At 32.3% G+C, this 27,992-nt stretch overlaps 1 protein-coding gene across 2 annotated transcripts in view; it reads right to left on the bottom strand.

Moving 5' to 3' along the window:
- The window catches only part of jus (EB domain-containing julius seizure protein), a 411,352-nt gene that overhangs the window by 217,813 nt on the left and 165,547 nt on the right, over positions 1-27,992 (bottom strand). The gene's annotated exons all lie outside the window — the stretch shown is intronic.

The following is a 27,992-nucleotide window of genomic DNA, read 5'->3' as shown; positions in this document are numbered from 1 at the left end:
CCGTTTAATACTAATATGAATGGATTTAGATTTATGACGTGAAACAATATTGAAGTAAGTATATGAAATTAGTGTTTTGTGAAGTTGCAACAAGAAATCCTTGATCTAATACGTGTTTGTTTGTCAAAGTATTTATAACCTCACTTACTATCTTTTTAGAGCGAAAACAAAGGTTTATAATCCTTCAATTTTTAGTTTAATATCGATTAACTGTTTTGTTTAATGATTTTAGTAAGCAAAAGAAACGGCGAATTATATTTGGTTAATATTACAAAAGCGATAATAAAATTTTTGTGAACTTGACTTCAAATTATATTTTTTTTTTTAAACAAAGATGATTTAGAATGATATAGGCTGTTTAAAAAGGTAAGATTATTTCTAAAGAAATTTCAAAACTTGCGTTTAACTTTATTAAAGTTCACTTTCGTCTTTCAGATAATCCCTTCTCTAAAATTTTATGGAAATCTTCAATAACAAAGATTGCATCTTTCAGTGACGTCTTCTAATGGATTAGGGCCGCAAAACTATCAGAATTATCTCTCCAATGGTTGAGAAATATTTTTATTAGTACCCAAAATGAATTTTAAATGATCTTCAGTCAAAAATAAACACCAAACGGTCTCTTTATTCAGCGAGAATTCAAATGAGTGGAAAAACTCACCTTTCTGGTAGCTGTTGACCTCTTTATGATGACTGCTAACAATTCCCTTATCGGAAAATATACTGTTAATCTGCAGGCTTTGCTAAAATTTAATGAGAAACAATGGTTTCTTATCGGCAAGGTAATTTGAATATACTTTGTTATAATTCAGGACTTTTTTAAGGTTTTAAAATCCTTTTGAAAAATTGGGCTTGCTGAAAAATCAAAAAATTTTCTGGACTCTTCGTAACTATTGATTTTCTATCTTTTATTTTTCATTGCTTACCAGATCTCCAAGCATTTTGACAATGTTTTTAAAGATCTGACAGGATTTTTGTATATTTTTGACATTTATGATTAAAATAAAAAATATTTTAAATTTTAATAAATTGTTAAATCTTGAGAACTATATTGACTTTTGAAATGAATTGAAACAAATACTAGAGAATTTAAGCTTTCTTTTGACATATAATTTTTTCAACAAATGATAATTTAAATATTAAAATTTTTACTAACAAATTTGACATACACCAATTTTAACATGAATTAGTTGCTTTTATTTTGCTTTTATTTAATTTTAAAGCTATCTGAAAGCACTTTTGATATTGAATCACTGAGAATTATCTTCAGATTACCTGTCCATTAAAGATTATATCATTCTGAACTCTTATTTATGAGCTATATCCTATTTCACCTCCTAACACGTTTTATTTTCCGAGCTCTATCCATGTTAACTGTATGTTTACTAACAAATTGAAACTTCTTACTTTGTGAATAAATGACTTAAATATTTTATCTGTTTTAGGACTGTTGAAGATTCTATTGACTTGTATATATTAGAATTTGGATTATAATAAAAAATGAAATTAATTAATACATACAAATTTATGGTTTTTATTTCCACTCGATCCGAAGTGGTTTGATATTTGCTTTTTGTATCTTTATGTTGTGGCTATATTGGCTTATTCTGTAAGTATCTCTTACATAAATAATATAATATATATAACGAACAATAACTTAAGTTTAAATCATAATTAATTTCATGACCAACAATTGTTTTTGGTTTAATTTTTTTTTTATATATATATTTTTTTTTATAATTGAAAAGTGTTTATCAACCAACTATAACTCAGTGGCTATAATAACTCACGTATTAAAAGAATCTTATTTCTATTATGCTAAATTTGTTTATAATAAACCAACTGGTTTTAATTATAATAATAATAAAATTATTTTGAAAACATTAATTAAATCTGGTGATACAATATAGTCGTTATTGGTTTGTTACATGTCTGTGAATTCTGCTTATTTTTGCTTTTAGTTTCTTTCTTATTGTTGAATCTAGTTTCAACTATTAAATTAACAACAATAATACAATTGTTTGAGTTAAATATATATGTGGTATATTCAATATTGTCATTTTGTTTTATGTTCATACTATTCATATAAAAAAAACTGTTTAGGAGCTTTAATTTCATAACAATATATATATATATATATATATATATATATATATATATATATATATATATATATATATATATATATATATATATATATATATATATATTTATATATATACAGTTTGAGTTTTTTTATTTGACATAATAATAAATTTTCATCTAATTAAGGTCTTTCCAGTTGTTATTTAAAACTTAAAAGTGTTCCCCATAGCAAGTATCCGTCGTAACTTCTTGAAATAAATTTTCTAAAAACCACAACTATTTTACAATTTGGTGTTTTATTTTAATAGCTAAACCTTATTAATATCCGTAAATATTTCTACCAGTTTCGGCAAGTATTTAGTAACCCATTCTACTGCAGCTACCTGTAAATTATTTAGCCTGATAACCTAGCCGAGAAACCGTAAACTGAAAATATCCCACTCGGGGATAAATCCGCAAATTGGATATTCCGTAGCAGATACGACGCAAAGACCACCTTTTGCCTTCCTGTTCCTGTTGGAATATTTAGCAGTTGGATTGTTGGCAATGAAAAGACCCGAATAAAAGAGGGAAATAGCTGCTACACTGTCGTCAGAGTAATTGGACGTGTGACATGGAGAATTAGGCGTGTTCTTAAGCTAGCTGACACATAAAACCTACAGTTAATTACTGTTGACTTTTTTGTCTTCATATTTTTTTTTAGTAAATACAATAAATAGAAACCGGAAATAAAAATATATACTTAACAGTTCATCTTAATTTATTGTGCCTTTATCCCTGTAGTCTGCAGATGTAAAATAAACAGATAGATGAAATTTATATCAATAATAATCAATTAGTAACGATGTATCACCACAATAGATGAGTTAAATAACATTTTGTAACAAAAGAATTGATGTAACGATTTAATTTGCCTACCACAATGGGTATCACTTATAGGGGGTTAAAAGTGGGGACTGAGCAACTACTGGGCTGGAGATAGAATGCAATCAAATCGAAACATTTGCGAACGGCCACTCTTGTTTTGGTTGAAGAGCTGGGTCATTGTAAGTGAATAAAGAAGGAACTGGAAGGGGTAACTACAAAGGAAGAAATAAAAAAACTTTTCCTGGGTAACAAACACAAGAATGTTCCTAAATTATATGCATTGGACGCGGTTTAAAAGAATCTTCTTGTTGGATAGAAAGAAAGGCTTTTCTTTTCTAAAAAATATTAAAGGGTGAAAATCATTTTAAAGGAAATAATTCTACAACTTCTGGTTTAGAGAGAAATATTACATATATATTATTACTTCACATCATCAGTTATTACAAATAATATTTATCAAAATTTATCAACAAACCTTACAGGTTGGGCGACAGTTTTAAAAATTTAACAACTGGTTGTAAGTATTTAAATAATTATTAAAAATGAAAATTATCCAAATTTTTCAACGGAGCTTACATTCAGGTTAACTTTAAACAAAACAGAATTTAAAATTTTGGTTATGTACCAAATAACAGAAAAGGATAATACTGACTATCATATGTCGAAATGAAATATCAAATCTTTTTAAAATATTAATTTAATATTAAAGTTAACTTTATTTAAAAGAAATCTAATAACACAATTAGTCTATAAAACTAATCCATAAAACTTATTATTTTATTTATTTATAATTTTTAGTTTGTCATGAAAGCAAAATTTTTTTATTAATGAAAAATTTTAACAGAAAGTGTCTTATATCACTCTGGCTGGTATTTCCTTTAAGAAAGTTTTTGGGATTGGAATTGAATCAAAAACACTGCAAACAAAACAACTATGTCCCACACAAACTGCAAATAGTCTGGGGTGACCATGAAAACAACAAAATGGACAAGTTCTGGGGAGGCAGAACACTTCGGCTTCGGATTATCCTGGATGACAACAAACTGCACTCTTCAAAAACTCGGCCACTCAAACACTCCTGCTTAAAACCATGTGGACCTTTGAAATTGTTGTAACGCTGCTTTGCAAAACTCCTCACATAGGACACAGCTCAAACAACTAAGTGATTGCCTCAACAAAGACTGCCAAATAAAATATTGAGCTAAATTCAGCTCCCCACAAAAAAAATTGCCGGCTTTGAAGGACTACACGCCGTAATCTATTTCTTTCGAATCTAAATCTTTACTCTTCACTTAAACTGCTACCACACTCTACTTGGATTTCCGATAACCAAAACCAATAACGAACAATAATAACGAATTTAAAGAAAATTTGGACTAAACAAGAAACCAGGCTCCTATCGTGGTCCATAGTAGAGTGATTTTATCATCCATCCTCAAAAATCGTTTGCTTTCCCGCATACTTTTCCCATCAACCTAAGTGGATATTTATTTGACGCGCAATATTAAGCGGAATCAAGATCAAAGAAATAACGAAATATCAATTTGTGTTATTATTTACAGACCAGAAATGTTTATATTGTCAGTCCCAGCGACGCAAAAGGATTGAGAATATTTTTTGGTGTTTTAACATATACCACGGAAAATATAAATGCTACGTTAATAATAAATAAAAACAAACTGACATACTTTAAAAATGTAGCTTATTTAGTAGTAACTTATTACTATATTAAATACTATCATTGTGCGTCTTTGAGACCATTTTTTGTTTAAAAAATTTTATAATGTTGTCATTTTCTATTTATCTTTGTCATTATGTCCTGACCTTGTCGTCATTACGACTTGTAAATCTAAGATCCATTTGAAAACTATAAAGAAAAGTTTGAATTAGGTTGCCTGCCTGTTAGTCCGCCAACAGGGTACCTTTCTGTATGCAGGGAAGGGTATGTATATATGATAGCATTAGGGATTTGTTGGTGGACCAAAAACGCAAATGTACGCTAATAAATCGCGAAGCTTGGCTGGCATTGCAAATAAAACGGCGTCCGTCTTGTATAGTGGATCGTCACCTTCTGTCGTCCAAGAAAAGTCCAAGTGCAGCGGCAGCATTTTTAAAGGTGTCGTGTTTCACTCCTTTGACCGTCTTCAAATCTTGAAAACTTTGAGCGCCCTTTACGTTTAAAAAAAGAAGTCACATGAAGTATCACTCCGACTCAGACGGACTAACGGTGTACACACGTCCAATCACCCTGTGTCCTTCACGTTAGCTCTTGATCCATCTTCCTTGTTTGAACACGTAGTGTTCGGGAATCTCCCGATAAAAGAAAGTTCGGGCCTCAGCTTGCTCTAAATCTGCATTTAGCATGAACCATGCCATTAGCGTCGATGTTCTAGCAAGCCGCCTTTGCAGTTCTGTCCCTTCATCCGCTTTAATAAAATAAATAGGCTGAGTATTAGGTAGGTAGACGGCCAATCTAATGATGCCAGAATCCTCCATGCTGATTCCGGTGCACTCACGTACCGACTATCCACAAATCTTGAAGATTTGTCCCGGTTTACCTCCCGGATTTCCACATTTGCTGCGTCATGACCCTTGTAGATGTACTTAAATAAGTATTTTACACTCTTCACTAATGCACACACTTCAACATTAATGTGACAATTATATTTCTTCAAAAGGTAGGGTAGTCGCTCTAGCGACAGCGACTGTGAAAGCCGTTCTGATGAGGCCTATTAGGCTGAAATACGTGTAAGCGGATACACAGACGCACTGTACGTGAAATCAAATCTTGACTGTCTTTTCCTTTTTCAGCTTTTGTTTAAAAACTCTAGTTACCAAGTCTGGTCTGTGTTCCACGTTCAAGTTTCCCTAGACTTTACTATTTCTTTCCACTTTGGGTTACAGGTTATGGTGATAAGGAGATCAGGTTTTCCGAATTTTGTTACAATGGCCATGACATCTGAAACCGGTGCTGCCTATTCCGAGGGCTTCCTTTAAAGGAAGAGGGTAATATGACGGTCCGTCCAACCACTGCTCCACCAGGAGCCTCTTTACCTGCTACCTGCTGCATGACGTTGTAGTCCTCCACTCACAACGCAATTTGGTTTAGGCGGACACAATTTTGGGGATTTGCTTCTATTCGGACGTACGCATCAACCAAAAACTGCTGTGTTAGCTTTCCTCCATTTAGCAGCAGATTGAAACTGTCCCTGATAGTTAATTGCAGTAATATTGTAGTTGTGTGATTCGATGTGGTCGTACTCCCCCAACTTGTTGCATGTCTTCGCTCCATCCAACCTTTCCGTTAGAATAAAAAATCGAATACACCAAGGCGTCCAGGTTTTTGTTCAGGATATTGATCCATTGAGTTTTTGGAGCTAAAGGGTCATTAGGATCTAGTCTCAGATGGATAAGGATATCTCCGTTGTAGGGTAGCTCTCCATTATCGTTCTCAAAAACAACTGCAACTTCACCACAAACTCTTGGATTATTGTATCGCCTAAAATCCTGATTCCGTTTTTCTTTAATTATTAATTACATTAATTTATAATTAATACGGTATTATTAATTAAACGTATCGTTTCAAGAACAAAATATGATTAAAATATGGTAGTTCATATTTCTTTCCTAGATGGAGCCGTTAGTTTACTTTACTTACAGTCTGTCATCATAGCCTTTTATATAGATAGATTGATTTAGCACGAGTAACTGACATGCAAAATCGACGCTCGCTTCAAGCGTTCTTTCTAAGAGAACGGTTCATTCTACAAAAAAACTGCTAATAAACATTTTTATTCAAAATTATTTCAGGTATACTTTTTAATTGAAACATTTTTTTTAGAGCGTACAGATTTTTGGTAAACCGATTTTTTCCGTTCTTCCTTCTACGAAAGAGGGAAGGGAGGGGGTAAAAGAGACATTCTTAGCAAAAATCAGCCTGATAGTATGATTTTTAGAGGTCAAATTTCTGACGACTGGACTAAAAATAATAATCAGTCTTTTCTTTCTGCCTGCCACATTCACGTATACAGTTGTTTAATGGGGTTTTCCTACTATGCCTGCAGTTGCCTTTGCAGTAAATAAACATCGATTTTTCCAGAATAACGCAGACGATAGGTGTGACTTCTCTCTTTGTTTATAGTGGCAATGAAACCGCATGCAAGTTGACAAGGAAGTAAACTTAACGTTCGAATTTCAAATTCGCCTCATCTATTAGTCATAATCCGGAGAAGTCGCTGAAGACAAATGACTTTTCGGAGAATTAAATGAAAATGTTGAGATTGCCAAGCAGCTGCGTCGACTGGGATTACGGTAAATAAAGAATTAAAATAGCATACTAGGTAAATATATTGCAATGTATGCAACGTATGTACTTAATTTAACATATATATGTATATATCAACTGAATTAAAGCAGGCACGATTATCATTAAACTGGAAACATAAACAGTGTAAATAGAGCAGTAATATTACTCTGCTCTCTTCATGAAATTTTGATGTTGACACATCTCTAACATGTTTCATTACATTATACGAAGTAATAAGATATTATAATAGATATGATGCTCTACTTTTCTAGTTTCAAAGGCACTCGGTTTCGATATGAAAAAATCTTTAATTTATTAGTATATTCTATGATTAGCCTCCTCATTTTTACCGCAATACTGAAAACTAATTCTTACATTAACAAATGTCAAGTTAACTTGTTTTCTGCGTTAGACCGCGTCTTATTTTTGAAATCATCTATGTAGTCCTTCGTCTTTATGATTTGGGTTTGATCTGATTCCTGAGTATTCATCAGTGTAGTAGCACAGAATACATCAGCCAACAAGAAGCGAAAGATTTGTCGGTACCTTTGATGTTCGTAGGACAAAAATTTCAGAGTGACAGTGACAGTGACAGTTAAACTACTTAATACACTAAGAAAAGTAATGAGAAAGTCGTTTAAAACTGTAGCGTAGTAAAATCATAGTTACACTGAGAAACGAAGTAATCATTAAAACTAATGCTTTTTTTTAAGTAGATCTGTTTTGTATGAATTGTATTTTTGAAGTTACGCGCGGTCGACGTTGGAAATTTGCACGGGAGTGAATCGGTGAAATCATTATATATGTAAGATATGAGTAAGAGAGTAATAGAAGATATATTTTCTCTCTCTTTCTCTATCGGGAATAAAAATGCGCCTTTTGTATATATATTTAATATTATATATATATTATATATATATATATATATATAATATATATATACATATATATAATATTATATATATAATATACATATTATATATTAATATTATTATTTATGTGACGTTTTGTATTATTTATTAAATGTTCATAATTATTTTAGGCTTTTATATTTCAAAATAATAATTACAATAAATCACTGTATGACCGAGAACTGTCAATTTTGAAATACGTTAGTATCATGTCTAATTGACAAATTTTTTACGTGTTTCGTTTATACGCTGGTATATGTGAGTTCGAATCCCAATATGAATTTCCTTTTATTTTTGAAATATTTAAAAACCCCACGTTAGTCTTATTAAATATATGTAATATACGCAAAAATGCTAAATTACAAAATAAAATGAAAATTTACAACATAATCCGAGTTGTTGGTTTTTTATTTTTTTCTTTCACAAACATTTTTTTAAGTTATACTTCTTATACGCGCGTTTGACGTTGAAAATTTGTGTGTATTCGTATATATTGAGTGAATAGGCAAAATCATTACATATGTAAGATATAGGTAAGAGGGAGACAGAAGATATATTTTCTCTCTCTTTCTCTCTCGAGAATAAAAATGTTCCTTTTGTAAACATATTTAATATTTATTAATATAATTATTTTTTTATTAATAATATTATCATGATAAATTAAACATATGCGTAAGTTATGTATATTGTCATTTTTAAATACTTATGAATATTGCATTTTAATTTGTATTGTATTTTAATATTGAATTATGTGGCAGTGTATTGTATTGTATTTTTATATTAATAAATAAATAAATGAAATTAACAATGAATTTTACTGCAGAGTATGTGTTAAAAAAATATATATTTTCATTAAAATATTGATTCAATCCTTCATTTACTTACTATACTCCTATTGCAGGTCAAATGTTTATATACAGCAAACGATGCACCATATACCTGTATACCTAATTCTTTTTCTCTTTCTGCTCTCTCTTACCTATAGCATCACATATGTAATGGTTGTGCAGATTGACTCCCATATAAATTTGTAACGACGAAAGCGTGTATAGAAGTATAACTTCTACCGACAGTGCCACTGGACTGCCACACCCGTTTTTTTCTGTAAAATTTAATACAACCCATATATCAATCCTGCACTGATAATATAAAAAGCGATTGAATTTGAGAGTAAATTTCAAAAAAGAGATGAAAATCAGTCGATTTCTATTACTTTTATTAATATATGTATTAATATATATATATATATATATATATATATATATATATATATATATATATATATATATATATATATATATATATATATAAATATATATATATATGTATATATATTTTAAGATATTAAAATTGTATATGTATATACAAAAATATGTATAACAGTTTTATGGTTTTTTTTTACTATTACACAACACACACGAAACAACACTTCGCAATACGTTGTAACTTCGGAAACCTTTTTTGGATGGTGCTAGAAAGGTCACCAATGGAGACACTGCGGACGGCAGCCAGATAGTTGGTGGAGAGCGAGTCGTGGGTTCGAAACTAGCTTTTAAAACCGGGAATGGGTCCAACTGACGAAATAAGTAAAGATAGGCTAGGAGATATTAGAAAAGATACAGAAATACACAAAAAGATAGATGAGTTAAATTATCACAGATTAGATAAGATAGGAACAGGGCGCCACTTAATTTTTAGGCGTTTAAGGAGAAAATTAAGAAACCTTAGAAAAGAAAAGAGATAAGGTAAGATATTTAGGTTCAGAGATCAAACCCAAGAAAAGATATCAACAGTTAATTATTAAATAAATTTGGTTAACACTCTTCATAACCAAATAATAAATATATTAGGTATTATACCTACTTACCTATGAAACTTAATCAGCCTGATCTTTCTTCTGGTCGAAAGTATAATAATAATTTAATATAATAAGTAAATATTCAGAGTTATGGTTATATCAGGAAACTTGTTAGGAGTCGACAAATAAAAGTCATTAATAAAACAAAACAAATATTCAACGACAAAATGATATCGGTAGCTGAATGTACACACAAGATAAAAATACACCATCAAATATGAAATGGGGGTATACATATAAAAATAAGCAGAATATAATTAGAAAATACCTTTACAAAGATATATAATACAATCATGCACAAATAAAGTTTTGGCGTATCTCGAGATATTACAGCAAAAAAAATTAATAAAAATTATAACAAACACAAAAGATAACAAATATTAACCAAATCTAAATTTACAAAAATACGAAAAGGTTACTGAAATGAAAACATAAAAATTTAACCAAACCGCACTTGGTTAAATCGATTAGCTATCTCGCACTATTATTTAATGATAAACTGAGACTTAAATGTTCATAATTATTACTTATTGAAATTTCTTAGTAGCTGATGGAATTTGGTTCGTAACAAAAAAAAAATCGGTTGCCTGTAAAGTCGGTTGTACGGGCGAAGATTTTACGTGACAACGTCTTTTTCTCGGTAGAATATTTATTGATATGAATATTATTAAATTGCACAATAGGAACAAGGAATTGCCGCTATAAACTCAGTTTCTCAACTTTTTTGTCAATCTAACAATTAATCAATCAATCATAGTTTACGATAATGAAATATAAGTGTACAATTATTTACCTTTATTGTTGTAGTTGTTGTAAATGACGAATCCACTCACGAATTGAAGACAAATCTCACGATCTCACGATTAAGGTCTTACATCTTACGATTTTTAAATTTTTTTTTAAATTTCAAGTGTTTCTAATAAAATGCATGGGAGGAAATCAGCTTTTTTTAGATTGTCACCTTGAAATATCCATAAATTGACTGTATTTTTGTATCAAAGTGGGCTACTCCAATTAACTCAATTAATATACACAAAATAATATAAACAAAGCTTAAAAGGTTCTTTATGCTTTGAAAGTGGTTTATAAACAACTGAATTGTAATGTATATTTTACCGCCTTTAATAAATATGAAGTATAGACTAAATTTTGTGTAAAGAACAAACATTCAACAGACCTAATAGTAAAAACATATTGATTTAAGTGTGAATTTGAGATAATGTGCTGACAAAATGTTAAATCCTAAGAAAACAAAATTATGTTTTTATGTATATTCATTATACTTAATACTCTTGGGTAAAATACCTCATATCATATATGTCTTTAGACACAGTTAATAATTTTCATTGAAGTTTAAACTATAAAGAATGTTTACAATCATTGCTCAATATTAAATGGATAAATCCATAGCAATATGATAAAAGAATATAGGTCCCTAGGTAATTTCCTAAAATTATATCTGATACTGGTGGTTCCCCCTAAAATAGGACACTGTAAGCACTCCACATTTTCACTACAGACACAGCTGACGATACTTTCAACGATTTTCAACTTTAGCGATTCAACGCGCCTAATTCTCTAGTGCCGCGCGCAGCGGACCGATCATGTTTGAGTGGGAGAGAGACGCAAGGCATTCGCCGGTCCGGCGGGCCTCTCTCTCGTTCGGTGACTCACTGTAACAGACGTGAGCGGGCGTTACACTTTTTCTTGAATGACTCCGAGCCACAACCTAATTTAAGACGTTGTCACGTCAAAATATAGAATGTTCATTAAATTGAATGCAAAATTCAGTAGCTACTCTCAACTACAGGTGAAGACATGAATGAACTTTGATTCGCCCAGATGATTGCAGATAATATGATACCATACCATATTACTTGCCCAGATAAGTGGAGATACTAAGATTATGGTAACTTACCGTAATTCCTGACGACTGCTGCAATAATTCACTGAAGTTAATACTATACTTGTATTAAACACTGAATTTAATTAACATTAAAGGTACTTTATAACTATATTTAATCTAATATAGTATAAGATAAAAAACTCAAATAAATAAGTGTATACACACTTATAAAGAAAATGCACAGCTACGGTAAGGTAGCAGATACGATAATATGAGCGAAGCGTCTTACGAGAAATAACTCTTTTCTTAACGAGTGCCGACTCAGAAGTAACTTGGTTCCTCTAAAATTTTAACAAACTACCTCCAAAAAAGAAGAAGGGATATCTCCCACTCAGAAATCATAAGGCAGTATCTATTTCTTAGAAGATAAAATTCTAACGACATCGGAAAGTTCGAGATAATTAACGGTAATAGTAATTGGACGGGATAAAATATAAATCTTCTAGATTGGGTCCGCCTTCACTGAAAAGCATTAGTTCCTTTCATACTCCGGATTAAGACGGAAAGGATTAAAAACCTGTGGGACGCAGGGAAATTCCGTGCATTCAATAAAATTTTGAAGATGGTAAACCGAACATGAGCGTATCATCACGGGGGTAAAAGGAATAAAAATTATTAATTTTTTAATTATATAAAAAAATGTTACAACGTAAACAAACGTCAGTTTTTATATGTTGACAGATAAACTATTTAAAACATGACGGATCTCACAGAAATTTGGATTGCTAAAAAGCCCTTCGTTTCGCTTCTTGTTGGGTGATGTATTCTGTGGTAGTAGTCTTTGGTACTTACTGAGGCTTGACTTTTATTATGTCTATTGAGATATTGTTCGACATAATTGGTTGGCGATTGGTGCGAGAAAGGCTTTTTTTAATGACCCCATTTACTGTAACAGTATGTTCCTTCCCAGTCAAATGTATGTCTATTACATATTGGTCATATAGGGAGAACTTTGATTGAAGTTTTCCTTTAAATAATTATTCAATAATGTCAGAACATGAGTTCAAATGACGTTTAAAGATTACTTAATATTTACTTCAGTCTGATCTTAAAATCTAGTTATTAAGTGTAATTACTGCCTAGATCTGCTACTTTTACTCCAACAAATAGTAAGCTTCTAACACATATACTATAACTAAATTTTTTAATGTGTTTTTATGGAGTCTAATGTACAGTCTTATGTGTTTTTTTTTCAAAGAAATTTCTTAACCTGAAGAAATAGCTTAAGCAAAATTATGAATTTTTTCACCAAAATGAGATCTTTCTCAAGTAGTGGTAATTTTTAAAAGTTGATTATATCTCTAAGAATGGCTTTGTTAGCCGAAAGCGCTCAGCTAGGAAATAAATATATACATACTTCAAAAATCCTTTTTTGATTTGTCATAAATATGTACAAAGCCATATTAGTCTTTTCATTTATTATAATAATAGTATATAGCAGGTATGGTGCTCCGACCCTCTCACGTATGAATATGTAAATGATGAATAAATTCTATATTAAATTTTAATAATTTTGTAAATTACTAAAATCATGAAACAACATTTTTAAAGAAAAAAATTGATATTGTTTTAATTTTAAAGAACTTAAGAACCATAGAACCACAAGATGGCGTCGCCCGCAACTGACGAATCCTATGATCGGCTATGGACTACCTTAGTCTGGCGTCACAATAATCAAGGGTCTTAAAAACCTTTCCAAACATTTCTTATTTGTTTGTATTTGTCCCATAAGAAGTTAAAAATGTTGGTTTTTTAATTGTTTAAAGAATAAATCTAGAATAAAGTTGTGGATAAATATTTTTTTTGTTTTATATCTCGTCGAGGAAAGTGTGAATAATCGTGTAGTTATTGTTATTTAGGGCAACTATATAATTTTCCTTGTCAGTCGTTGTTGATTGTTTTCAATGCTATTTTTTCAGCGGATGTAATACTTGTTTTTAGAGGTTTCGTTTCTTTAAACACTCTTGATGTTTCTTGTCTAATTACTCCTGCAGTTGTATGATCGATAACATTATAAGATATTTTTCACACTTGGCATTACCTCGTTTTTTGGTATTTTTGAAAGGGCTATAGGGTCATCATCATCAGTGGCGTTACAGCTCTTTATGAGCCAAAGCCTTCTTCAGAACAATCCTCCATTCGCCCCTGTCTCTGGCAACTCTTCTCCATGCTCTAATTCCGATAGACTTCAAATCATTTTCTAGGTTGTCTTGGTACCTAAGTCTCGGTCTTCCTCTTCTTCGTTGTTGGATCGGCCCTCTTCGGTCAAAAACTTTTCTGACTATGGCATCTTCCTCTCGTCTGATTACATAACCTATCCATCTGAGGCGTGCTACCTTAATGAATTTTACAACGTCAGGTTCTCCAAATCTTCTATACAACTCAAAATTGTAACACCTGCGCCACAAACCTTGTTCTTTTATGCCTCCATATATTCGTCTTAGTATTTTTCGCTCAAAACGTTTGAGCAATTCTTGGTCATTCTGTGTTAGTGTCCAAGTTTCTGAACCATATGTTAGCACTGGTCTTATTAGTGTTTTGTATACAGTCAGTTTAATTTTTATAGGCATTTTTGAGTCCATCTGTCTTCTTAAGCCATAGTAACACTTATTGGCGAGCACTATTCTTCTTTTTATTTCTTTACTAACGTTGTTATCTTTGGTTAGCAGTGACCCTAAGTATATGAAGATGTCAACACCTTCCAGTTCTAGGTCATCAATTATTATTCGTGTAGGTGTCGGGTTGCTTGACCTAGTGCAACACATATATTTGGTCTTCTGAACATTTATATTTAGTCCCATTCTGTGTGCAGATGCTCTTAACGACCAAAATGCTTTAGTCAGAGATTCTGTGGACCTACCTATGATGTCTATGTCATCTGCGTATCCGACAATTTGTACTGATTTGTTAAAGATACTACCATTCGTAGTAATCTGCGACTCTCGAATTATTTTTTCTAATACCAGGTTAAATAAGAGACACGATAGTCCATCACTCTGTCTTAGTCCATTTTTGCAATGGAAGGGTCTTGAGAGATCGTTTTGGATTTTTACCATGCTCTCTGCACCTGTGAGTGTAAGTTCAGTTAACCGGACAAGATCAAATGGAATACGAAATTCTACCATAGCAAGTAGAAGTTTATTTCTATTAACGGAGTCGTATGCGGCTTTGAAGTCAACAAATATGTGGTGGGTGTCGACGCCGAACTCTAGGGTTTTTTCAAGGATCTGCCTCACTGTAAATATCTGGTCCGTTGTTGATTTATTAGGACGGAAACCGCACTGATATCCTCCCACTATTTGTTCGGCGTAGGGGAGGAGTCTTTTATACAATACGTTGGACAACACTTTATATGCCATATTGAGTAGAGTGATGCCTCTATAAATATCACACACCATCATGTCTCTCTTTTTGTGTATAGGACACAGTACACCTAACTTCCAGTCTGTGGGTGTTTCTTTCTGTTGCCAGATTGCAGTTATCAGTTTATGCATGTGTTTCATGAGGGGGTCGCCGCCATTTTTGAAAAGTTCGGCAGGGAGATTATCCGAACCGGGAGCTTTATTATTTTTCAGTGTTGCGATGGCTTCTCTAATTTCTTTTTCAGTGGGGGGTGGTTGCCGATCATCTTCATTCATTTGAAACATGGGATCCTCAATCTCGCCATCTTCGTGGTTGCCGCTAAGCAGTTCTTCAAAATGGTCAGCCCATCTGTTTAGTATCTGTTCTTTGTTACAAATTATAGAACCGTCCCTATCTTTACAGGCTATTATTCTGGGTTTGAATCCTTTTTTGCAGCTGTTTATCTGTTGGTAGAATTTTCGTGAGTCTTTTCCATTATGGTGGTTAACAATTTCGTTTAGAGCGTGTTCGTATTGTTCTTTCTTTTTTCTTCTAAACATTCTCTTTTCTTCTCTTCTAAGATTTTCATAATCTTCCAGAGTTAATCTCGTTCTGCGCTGCTGGAGTCTCTTCTATGCTTCGTTTTTTTGTTGGTTGATATGTCTGCACTCTTCATCGAACCAATCTTCGTGTTTTTTGGTCTTGATAGGTTTTAATACAGTTTCAGCCGCTGTGTGCATAGCTTCTTTACATTTAGTCCAATGTTCTTCTATACTTAGATTTTCTTCGATTGTTGGTAACGCTTCGTTTAATATTGTCATGTAATTAGCTCTAGCAGTTTCAGATTTTAGGGGGCTATAGGGTATTTGAAAAAATATTAATGTTTTAGATTCTGTCAGTTGGTCTGTGGATAGGTTATATATAATTGTATTGTTTGACAGTGTGTACAAAATCAACTCTAATTTGTAATTTTTTTTACGATAGTTTTTAAATTAGATCCTTACCAAGCACGGATAATGGATACAATTTTTATATAAACTTCACATTGCTTTATTTATATCTCTAAAATGGAAATTACTTTGAAAATTTAATTTCCTGTTTGAATATTTTCAAAAGACTACTATATTTCTAAACTACCTAAAATTGAGGAATCTAGGAAAAGTTTTCAATTATTTTCATAGCCATATTTCGTTTTAATTTTGATAAGAATTCTTTAACAAACCCAAACAAAAATTTCCACAAAATTCTTTTAAAATGTTTCCAAGGTAGTGTTGAGTTTTAGTTTTATTTTTACAGTTTTAAATTGTTGACGTTACCGAAGAGGTAAGTTTTCATAGCGGAATAGCGGATTAAACGTTGGAAGATGAACGTAATGGAAAATGATGACCCTGGCGAATGTGTTTGTATTGGCAAAAGGCCAAGTTTCTAAAAATCTATATAATACAAGTATAACTTAAACAAACAATATGGCATTCTATATACATTTTAAGGTGATGCAGTGTAAAATATAATAAACACTTTGTCAATCAAAATACGTTAAAGGAAAATATTAAAATCTTTCAAAGGTATTGTGTATAAGTGTATATATAATTTTCCTCTTGTGTCTATCTGTTTCGGGATAGGATATCCAGGATAGGGATAGGATATCCAGGATATAGACAAGATATACTTAAAATACGTGTATAACAACACATCTTAAAAGCGTTGGACATATTCATAGTTGCCACAATGATTATTCTATTCATGCTTTCATTTCGTAGAACAGAACTGTAATAATTGAGCAGACATTATTCTGTTTTCAATGGCGTATCTCTTTTTCCGAAATTGGGTCTTGTCCTAACGAATGCCATTTTGCTTTTGTTTATTGTTTTTTAATTTTTGTTCTGTGATCCTATTGGCTAATTAAATTAGTGCTTAGATATGCGTAATGCTTGATTGTTTTGATCTTGCCTTGTGTTGCTTAATTATTAATTGGGCGTTTCGTAATGGATGTTTACTAATTGTGATATATTTGGTCTTTTTGGTAAATTTTCTAGATTATTTGAAAAAGTATGGTACCATCTTTATATCTGATGTTGTGCAGCCATTCACCGTTTATTAATATTCTTTTATCGTCAACTTTCAGTTTCCCTAAAGACACATCCCTCTAACTTGTATTCTATTTCGATTTTGGTTGATTTATTGGAATAAATGTTTCTAATATTATTCAGATCTTTTTGATAATCGATAAATCATTTCTATATTTTAGGCAAAAAAGACTTCTCATGATCCCAGATCATCATGAAACGCTTAATATGTTCGTTTTAGATGTTCCTCGTATTTTCTATATGGAAACAGCGGTCGGTTCAGGTTGGCGTGGGGATTAGCTTGGTGATAAACGCGGGGATTAGCGCGAACATTTCTGATGGCAGGATTTTGATTGGAGTTTGGAGCGGACGATATTCTGTTTATGAGAGGTCTCCATGTAGAAGGTGACCAAAGGCCGTCATCATTATTATTGAGACAATTTGACCTTTTTTTAATTGCTATGGATTCTCGGATAATTCTTGGTTTATATAAGCAGATGGGGCTATGGTCCTAGAGTTTTCAAATAAATTTTGTGACCTTTATGAAGATGGTGTTAACCTAGAGCTAAAATTAAATCGAAATTGCGAACAGAAATGGAATGTTCATGAATCCTGTTTTGGATTCAACGATTTGTTTGGCCTATATAACATCGGGAGCAGTCTGGACAAGGAATTTCACGAACTCCGTGTTGTTTATTTGGACTCTTGTCTTGATTGATCGGGCAATATATATATATATATATATATATATATATATATATATATATATATATATATATATACTGAAAAAGCGATAAACGCTTGTCATCAACACTGATCAAATAGAATACAAAACTCAAATATTTGGGTGTGCAGCGGAAGATAGGACAAAGACGTACTCTTTTTAGTAAACCAAGCTTTCGCAAATCTTTATTTGCATCATCAGGGTGCTACAATAAACAAAATTAGTACAAAATACAGAAAAAAAGGAATTGTTGTTTTGCATCTTACACTAATTGAGGTTAGTTGTCGTGATGTTTATCAAATGAAATGAACAACTCATTTGACCCCTACAATTGATGGCGAAAACTATCCAAAATTGTTTTTTAAAAAACGTTCTTTAACAAATACATATTTAAAACACTTTAAAACACATATACATGAACACTTAAATAAAATTATTTAAAATAATTACAGAACATGTCATAAAATAAAATTTAGGTTATAAACATTCTTATCAGAAAAAAAAAGAATTGGTTGTGAATTCGTTACTGTCAACTTAAAACGATAGAGCGTTAGATCTTAATGATAACAATGTAAAGGTAATAGTATACCTGATACACGCTGAACTTCTTGAAACAGAAAAGGTAAAAAGACTTATTTTAGAAGAAGTAGGAGAGGTATTGTATATCTCATATATAATGAAACTTATATTGTTGATGATGAATTGTCTGTATTAGTAGATTCGTGTTTATCCAAAGTTAACAATAATGAATATAAGTTGCTTAAATTATTGGTATCTGTCTTTTTGTTAATAGTTTCTTTTTCTTGAAAAATGAAAGCCATCTCGAGAAACAATCTTTTTAAATAATTGCTCTCCGTGGATAGGATTTTTACATTTGGAAAATCGAAAGAGTGCCCTGTTGTGTTAGCATGTGTGGCTAGAGAACATCTATCAGGGTGTAACCTAATGTCACTCTTGTGAAGAGTCAAGCGGCTAGAAACTTTTTGGGAGGTGTGACCTATATAAGAACCTTCACAGCCCAAACAATTAAGTTTGTAGACAACATCACTTTTATCTAAGTTTGGTACTTTATCTTTCAATGACTTGTACAAAGATCCCACAACTAGAGTGCTTTTATAAGCAATTTTTACATTTGGTAGGTATTGAGCAAAAATTCTGGTCAATTTGGGAGAGACGTCCTTAATAAATGGAAGTGATACAAAAGATATATTAGGAATATTGTTAGTCAGTGAGTGGGAATCAGAGCTAACTTTCATAGCACCTGTATTTTGGAGAGGGTTTACTTGTGTGTTGAGTATAACAGAGGATGTGTTGAAGATGATTTTCCTAAGTAAGGATTCGGGGTAAGAATTATCTAGGAACAACTGTAAAAGGATGTTGAGATTCTTCTTTCTAAAAACAGGGTCAGCTAGTTTACAAACTCGTGTGGTCATTTGTTTGACTAGATTAATTTTCATGCTTGACTTGTGGTAAGAGTGGTAGTTGAGATATCTTCCAGAGTTACACTTTTTTCTATACCAATCAATTGTAATGATGTTATCCAGTTCTCTAATAAACATTGTGTCGAGAAAAGGAACAGATTGGTTTTGATCCTCTTTTTCAAGAGTAAATTGAATGTGGGAGTCGTAGCTATTGAAAATGTCTAAGAGCTCAAATTCTAAACCTTGTGGGCACGACATAATAATGTCATCAACATACTTTTTAATAGAAGGAACATTGAAAGGAACAACCTGAAGAATTATATCCAACAAATCATCCATTACATATGTAGCTAGAATTGGAGAGATACTGGCTCCCATAGGAGTGCCAAAGGTTTGTTTATAATATTTGTTATTGAATATCTATTCAAAAACACTGGAATAAAATTTCACAAGTATGTAGCATCGATTACGATATGTTTATTGAGATGATACAGTTCTTGTTTAATTCCACTTGCTTCTCTTTCAATAACAAATATTATAAACAAACCTTTGGCACTCCTATGGGAGCCAGTATCTCTCCAATTCTAGCTACATATGTAATGGATGATTTGTTGGATATAATTCTTCAGGTTGTTCCTTTCAATGTTCCTTTTATTAAAAAGTATGTTGATGACATTATTATGTCGTGCCCACAAGGTTATTAGAGAACTGGATAACATCATTACAATTGATTGGTATAGAAAAAAGTGTAACTCTGGAAGATATCTCAACTACCACTCTTACCACAAGTCAAGCATGAAAATTAATCTAGTCAAACAAATGACCACACGAGTTTGTAAACTAGCTGACCCTGTTTTTAGAAAGAAGAATCTCAACATCCTTTTACAGTTGTTCCTAAATAATTCTTACCCCGAATCCTTACTTAGGAAAATCATCTTCAACACATCCTCTGTTATACTCAACACACAAGTAAACCCTCTCCAAAATACAGGTGCTATGAAAGTTAGCTCTGATTCCCACTCACTGACTAACAATATTCCTAATATATCTTTTGTATCACTTCCATTTATTAAGGATGTCTCTCCCAAATTGACCAGAATTTTTGCTCAATACCTACCAAATGTAAAAATTGCTTATAAAAGCACTCTAGTTGTGGGATCTTTGTACAAGTCATTGAAAGATAAAGTACCAAACTTAGATAAAAGTGATGTTGTCTACAAACTTAATTGTTTGGGCTGTGAAGGTTCTTATATAGGTCACACCTCCCAAAAAGTTTCTAGCCGCTTGACTCTTCACAAGAGTGACATTAGGTTACACCCTGATAGATGTTCTCTAGCCACACATGCTAACACAACAGGGCACTCTTTCGATTTTCCAAATGTAAAAATCCTATCCACGGAGAGCAATTATTTAAAAAGATTGTTTCTCGAGATGGCTTTCATTTTTCAAGAAAAAGAAACTATTAACAAAAAGACAGATACCAATAATTTAAGCAACTTATATTCATTATTGTTAACTTTGGATAAACACGAATCTACTAATACAGACAATTCATCATCAACAATATAAGTTTCATTATATATGAGATATACAATACCTCTCCTACTTCTTCTAAAATAAGTCTTTTTACCTTTTCTGTTTCAAGAAGTTCAGCGTCTATCAGGTATACTATTACCTTTACATTGTTATCATTAAGATCTAACGTTCTATCGTTTTAAGTTGACAGTAACGAATTCACAACCAATTCTTTTTTTTCTGATAAGAATGTTTATAACCTAAATTTTATTTTATGACATGTTCTGTAATTATTTTAACATAATTTTATTTAAGTGTTCATGTATATGTGTTTTAAAGTGTTTTAAATATATATTTGTTAAAGAACGTTTTTTAAAAAACAATTTTGGATAGTTTTCGCCATCAATTGTAGGGGTCAAATGAGTTGTTCATTTCATTTGATAAACATCACGACAACTAACCTCAATTAGTGTAAGATGCAAAACAACAATTCTTTTTCTGTATTTTGTACTAATTTTGTTTATTGTAGCACCCTGATGATGCAAATAAAGATTTGCGAAAGCTTGGTTTACTAAAAAGAGTACTTCTTTGTCCTATCTTCCGCTGCACACCCAAATATTTGAGTTTTGTATATATATATATATATATATATATATATATATATATATATATATATATGTGTAAACTCTTAAATATTGGGGAAATCTGCAAGCAAGATTCTAATGAGTATCAATTGTTTCGCCGAACGTTTTCGCCAAAGAGAATTAATTTGGCTTCTTCAGGGCTTAAAGAGAATTAATTAAAATTAGCTACCATATATTATCTATTAAAAACATTATTGGTCTTACCGTAACTTAGAATTGTAGAGTTAGAATGTTAAAAAACTTAGCTAGTAACAACATAGTGGTGTCTTTTGTTACTATGTGCAATTTTTTTAACGTTGGAAATGTATGGTAGCTTTGAACTTAAAACGCAAAGGTTTACGCAAGGTAAATCGAAAAACCCAATGTAACTACATTTAAAAGGAGGTAATTCTTTGAATTGTCAGCAATAACTAAATTTTTGATTGTTAGAAAGTTTAAATGTGAGGTTCTGTTTTACCAGAACGCATGTGCTGACAATTCAAGTAGTTCTTTTGAATCTTTATGTCGTTAAGGTTCATTGGTAAAACCGAATGAAGTTAAATCCCACTATAGGGAAATATTATTTTAGATTTTCTTTTTTAATTATATTATATTGTTCATGTATTATTATAGTAATATCTTATTCAGATGTATCTAAGAAAAGCAAGGGACTGTTATCTTGTTTAGTTAATGAAAATTAATTATTAACGTAGGTTAGTTGTTAATGGATATATCAGTCAAGTTAGTTATCTGTGATGTTGTATTGTTCTTGGTATCTGATTTAAGTAAGAAGTGGTATATATCGCTTAGATTCTTAATGTCACTCTTAACATTGATGGAGAAATCGTTAAGGAAAATATAAGACATTTCAATGAACTCTCTTTTAGATTTATTGTTCTCACGGTGGAGAATTGTAGTGTTAGTATAGTCCATAAGATGACCAGTGGAATGGACATTTTTGGCTAATGCACAGCGGTCAGGGTGAAGTCGAGAATCACTTTTGTGTAGTGTAATACGTGATTTCAATAATTGAGATGTTTGGCCGATGTAGGAATTGCTGCAAGAGAGGCATGGAATGTTGTAGACAATGTTACTAAGCCTATCTATGGAAGTCTTATCTTTTATCTTAGAATAAAGATTATTAATTGTTAGGGCTGATCTACAAGCCACATTAAGTTTAATGTTGTTATTATTATTACCAAAGCTATTTTCAACACTTTTCAGAATCCTTGTTAACCCCGGAGTGATATCTCTGAAATATGGTAATGAAAAATATTTGTTGATAAGAGTATCCGAAACTGGGTTCCCACTTAAGACATCAGGATCAGCATTGTTAGTCGCGAAGGAAGGTGAAGTATCTTCGTTATGGATAGTATTAAACAAAATCTTATTCACTAATGGTGTCGGATAAGCGTTTGAAATAAAAAGTTTCTGTAGGATTTGTAGGGTTTTTGTATGAAATGAAGAATCTGATAGTTTTATTACTCTATTTTTCATCTGTTTGATTAAGTTGACTTTGGTAGAATTATTATAGTAAGAGTGGTAGTTCAGGTATCTACCAGAATGGGTCAGTTTTTGATACCAATATATTTTAATGTTGTTGTTTTCCCTGATCATCCTTATGTCGAGAAAGGGGACGGACCAATTACCATCTTCCCTCTCTATAGTGAACTGGATGTAGGGGTCATAACCATTGAAAGTATCTAATAGTTCATCTACCTTGTCATTGGGTATAGCCAAAATGATATCATCAACATATTTTTTAATAAATGAACAGAACTGTTCTTAAAACTGATCCAAAATGGATTAAAAATTTATCTACCACAACTATTCCTGATGATATTCTAGGTTTCTTGGCATTAGGAAATAAATTTAGCATCGAACCAAAGTTAGGAAAAGATTTTCAAGTAAAAACAGGTTTGTGTGTGTAACGAAAATAGCAAAGATTTAAAAATGTTTACTTCTTAGTTAAAGTATTCGTAAGTATTCATACACTTAGTTATTTTAAATTGTGGATAGTCTCTTCAATCCTAATCCCCCGGAGGGTAGAGAGGGTAGTGGTCATCGTGATGTGTATTTTTCGTCTTGAAAAATATCTGTCTTCAGTCATTTCTTTTAACTTTAGCATAAGTCTTGTGCATATTTCTGTAATCTAAATTCAAAAAACATTCGAAAGTTACTAGCAATATCTTTTCGTAGACTTTTTTAGAACGAATAAAATTAACGAAAACCAAAAGTAAATAGTCCTTACCCAATCCTGCTCACTCTAAAATTCTTGCTTGTAACTTACCTGAAAAGAAAACAAAGATTATTTTGTGTTGTTTAAATTTTTATCATTTTTATCATAATCATTTTACTAAAATAGATTAATCGCTTCATTCATCACAACATTAATCATAAATATCGATGTAAAACCTTTGATTATATTTTGTCCTTGTTGTTATTAAAGTCAATTTTTCGACGACCATGAACAGCACAATATTATATGTTGAATAAAAACTATAGTCTATAATATTTAAATTTTATGGTAAATCATAACATATTTCTTTTTATGTAGTTATGTGAGATACGTATATAATATATTAAATTTTATGATAATCATAAAACTAGCACTTTATTTCTAATTTTATAGCTGGAATAGGAATGGAAGTAATGATTTCCAACGTGCTTCAACGTCAGAACAATTCCAAACTAGGTATTAGTCTATTCATTTTCAGTTTAACCGATTATAATGATAGTATTAATGTCTTTCTTAAGATAGTTATTTCGAGATGTGAATTGGAATCAACTTTTACGGGAAGAATCATCCGCATTTACTTCACTTATAAATAAAACTCTAAAACTTAAAAGTAGGTAATTATTTTTTAGGGCGAAACACCGTGACTTAATAAAAATTAAAAAAATAAAGCTCCACATTGTATTCGAATTTTATTCGTTTATCGTATGGAAAATTCTTTTGGTTTTTTCTTTTTTAAATAGAAAGGTAGGTCTTGTTGTGAAGTTTTAACTACTCCTAGCAAATTTTTGAAGAACTGTTGGTGCTGAGGATTGTTAAGGTATGGTATCATTGATTAGAGGCTCTTCTTTTTGTTCACTGATACTATGTTTTCGGGTTCCATTGTCACTTATTTAAATTGTTTCAAATCACTTGGCATCTTGTTCTTTTTTAAAATGTTAGTTTCACGCCACGATTCAAATTCTGAAATTTAAAGGTGGGTTTTGATGTTTATAGGATTTTCTTACTACGTATCGTAACTGATTTGCTAACTTGTAGCTTAGTGATATTTAATGAACTGTCACAAGAAGTGTATCTTGTGACAGTAGACAGTAAAGCTGTGACAAGTAGATCCATTAGAGGTCGCCGGAAAGAGAAATTTGGAAATTCTCGATTGAAAACACATCTGTAAATTTATAAGCTACTTTAGTATCTGAATACCGCTCTTGATAAGCTCTGAATAGTCTATTAATATTCAAATCTAGGCTTAGGTATTCTTTACTGGACTTTGCCCTCGTACAATGACCAATATCGCGGGGTATTGAATTATTATGCTCTTTTCTAGCACTGCAATCATCTTCAGAATAAAGCAATTTTTTATAAGACGTCCTATTATCTGAGAAAGAAGTTTTCCCAAGTTTTTTTTATTCACAAGAGCTTCCAGCTTTTTCCTTGTCACAGTAAAGGTATTCATGAATGTATTCTTTCACACTTGAGCAAAGGCTCCATCTTCATTGGGTAGGATGTAGCTTACTTTTGTTTGACGTCTACTATCTTCCGGATCTCATAGGTACCATGTCGGCGTCTCTTAAGCCATAGGAGCTGTGTAAAAGCCATCAGATAAGTACCTTCAGTTTTGGTGTTCACTCGGTGAAACTTTTCAAACGAGGATTTTCTCCAGCGATGACGAACAGTTGTATAATTAAATCTGCACCCTCAAATCACCTAAAAATAAAAAAATATATGAAGTAAGACAGAATGCAACATGATAGGTTATGTTACAAACCTTCTATGTTGCAAACGGTTTTGTTGCTATATCTTTACGTTTTCTAGTTTTATATGCCTTGCCAGCCTTCCTAAGTTGTCTTTGTTCCTTGCCAAAGCTGTTAGTACCATTACTTCTTCAAGTTTTCACTTTACTCATTGCAACAAAATGTAACCTTTAATCACAATAAAATAATAAATTTGACAGTCTGGCATATAACCCCTTTGTAAAGCAACAGGCAAGGCACATACCGCTGGCGCCATCTCAAAGTCCATACACAAAGTTTAGTATTAGCAATGGCACCTAGCGCCTTTGTTAGGACGTAGAGCATGGCACATACAACCTTTCTATGGCAATAACTCAAAATCAAAAGTTTTCGTACTGAGCATCTTTGAAACTTCCACTCTTCAGTGGTTGCTCTCTTTGCTAGCGGTAGCTTTCGCTACCATCCCACGTCGTGTAAAGAATTCAAGTTTTTATTATACTTTTTTTGTTGCCAATTTACATTTGCTGATACAAAAGTCGATTTACTTGTGTAAAACTGTTGATTACACAACAACCAATTTCTTATAGTTAGTTTCCGGACTATTTTCCATTGTTTTGTGTCGCGTGTTCAACATTTTTACCCTTTAAAAACGTTACTAGTTCATTTACAAATTATTAACTTTATCGTGTCTATGTATGTATATTTATGTATCATTAACTCCACTTTAATTTTCTTTACAAATAATTATACTGATTTTATCATTATTCGTATATTCATCTTTCAAATAATAAATGTAAAACATTCAGTTTTAGTCCCGTCTTCTTATTAACAATGCAAATTTTGGAACGTTATGTAACAGGGATTTTTACCATTGCTTTGTGAATTTTTTGTTGTATTCCTTATACTGTTATTCCACAATACTGAATGAAATAGACTCGTAATTTCCCTTCGTTGTGTTATAATTTAAATGTCTTTAGTTCTAGAATTCTTCAATGAACTTACGGGCCATATAGATGCCATCCTTATATTTGGTTAATACCAATTGGTTATTGACAAACAATAGGCTGTATATATTAGATTCAGACTAATGCATGTTTCTGAGAATTGTTGCGGTTTCCTTTGTAACAAAGAATTCCAATAGTGCCAATTTCGCGGTAAAGTGCACACTTCCCAAAATGAACGCTACCTGTAACTTCGCTTGTTTTAAATGTCTCGTTTGTGCTTCGACTTTCTGTTCAAATGCAACGGACAAACGTTTATTATTGTCACCATTATTGTTTATTAGTGCCATTATTAGTGTTTATTTTTTGACCAAAATGTATTTGACTGTTAAAACGGCACAAATTGTTGCACTTGTGGAAGACGGTCACACTCAACGGCAAGTCGCAAGAACTGTTGGCGTAAGCCTTTCTACGGTTCAACGAGTGCTTCAACGCTTTCAGTAGGCAAGTTTGCTAACCAGACGACCAGGCTCTGGACGAAGAACAACGACCACGGCACTAGATGACCGTTTCTTGTATTTCAGTCTTTACGAAACCAGACCTCAACGGCGGTTATGCATCAAAATCGTCTAGAGGAAGTACGAAATTGCAATTTTAGTATTGCAACAGTCAGAAGAATACTTCGTTCTTCTTGACTATCTTCTCGGGTAATGGCTAGAGGACCGCCACGTCGCCGTGTGCCTCGAGTTGCACGACTAGCTTTTGCTCGACAATACGCGCGTTGGGGAATTAACGATTGTAGCAAAGTGTTATTCTCAGATGAATCCCGTTTCTACCTAACTGGATCCGATGGACGTGTAAGAGTTTGGAGGAGAACCGGTGAACGATTTTCACAAGCTTGCATTGCTCCAAGAATGCCATTTGGTGGAGGCTCGGTCATGGCTTGGGGAGGTATATCTTCCGATTTCCACACAGAATTACCCTTCATCGAAAATGGGTCCCTAACTGCACGAAGGTACATTACGGAGATTCCGGAAGAACATGTTATGCCCAACATGGCAGGGCTTGGAGAAAACGCCGTTTTTATGCAGGACAACGTGCGATCACACGTGGCCAGGATCAGTATGTAATGCTTGGACGAAGTTGGAATTACGAGGGTAGCCTGGCCAGCTAGGTCTCCGGACCTGAATCCCATCGAACATCTCTGGGACGATTTGAAAAAAACGTATTCAAACCCATACACCTCCTCCTAACAACGCACAGGAGCTTAAGGATCTGTTAGTGAGTGAGTGGAATAACATACCACAACATGTAATCCGAAGAAAAATTGAGAGTATGCCCCGTCGTCTGCAAGAGGTTATTAGAGCAAGGGTAGGCAATACACGATATTGGTCATTGAAATTTCACTGATTTTTTACCACGTTCTGTATTTTCCATATTTTTTCGTATGTCTGTTTTATC

Source organism: Diabrotica undecimpunctata, chromosome 2, assembly GCF_040954645.1.
Source record: "Diabrotica undecimpunctata isolate CICGRU chromosome 2, icDiaUnde3, whole genome shotgun sequence".
Classification (NCBI taxonomy): domain Eukaryota; kingdom Metazoa; phylum Arthropoda; class Insecta; order Coleoptera; family Chrysomelidae; genus Diabrotica; species Diabrotica undecimpunctata.
The sequence above is the reverse complement of the archived record's forward strand: the minus strand, read 5'-3'. Positions and strand labels throughout refer to the sequence as shown.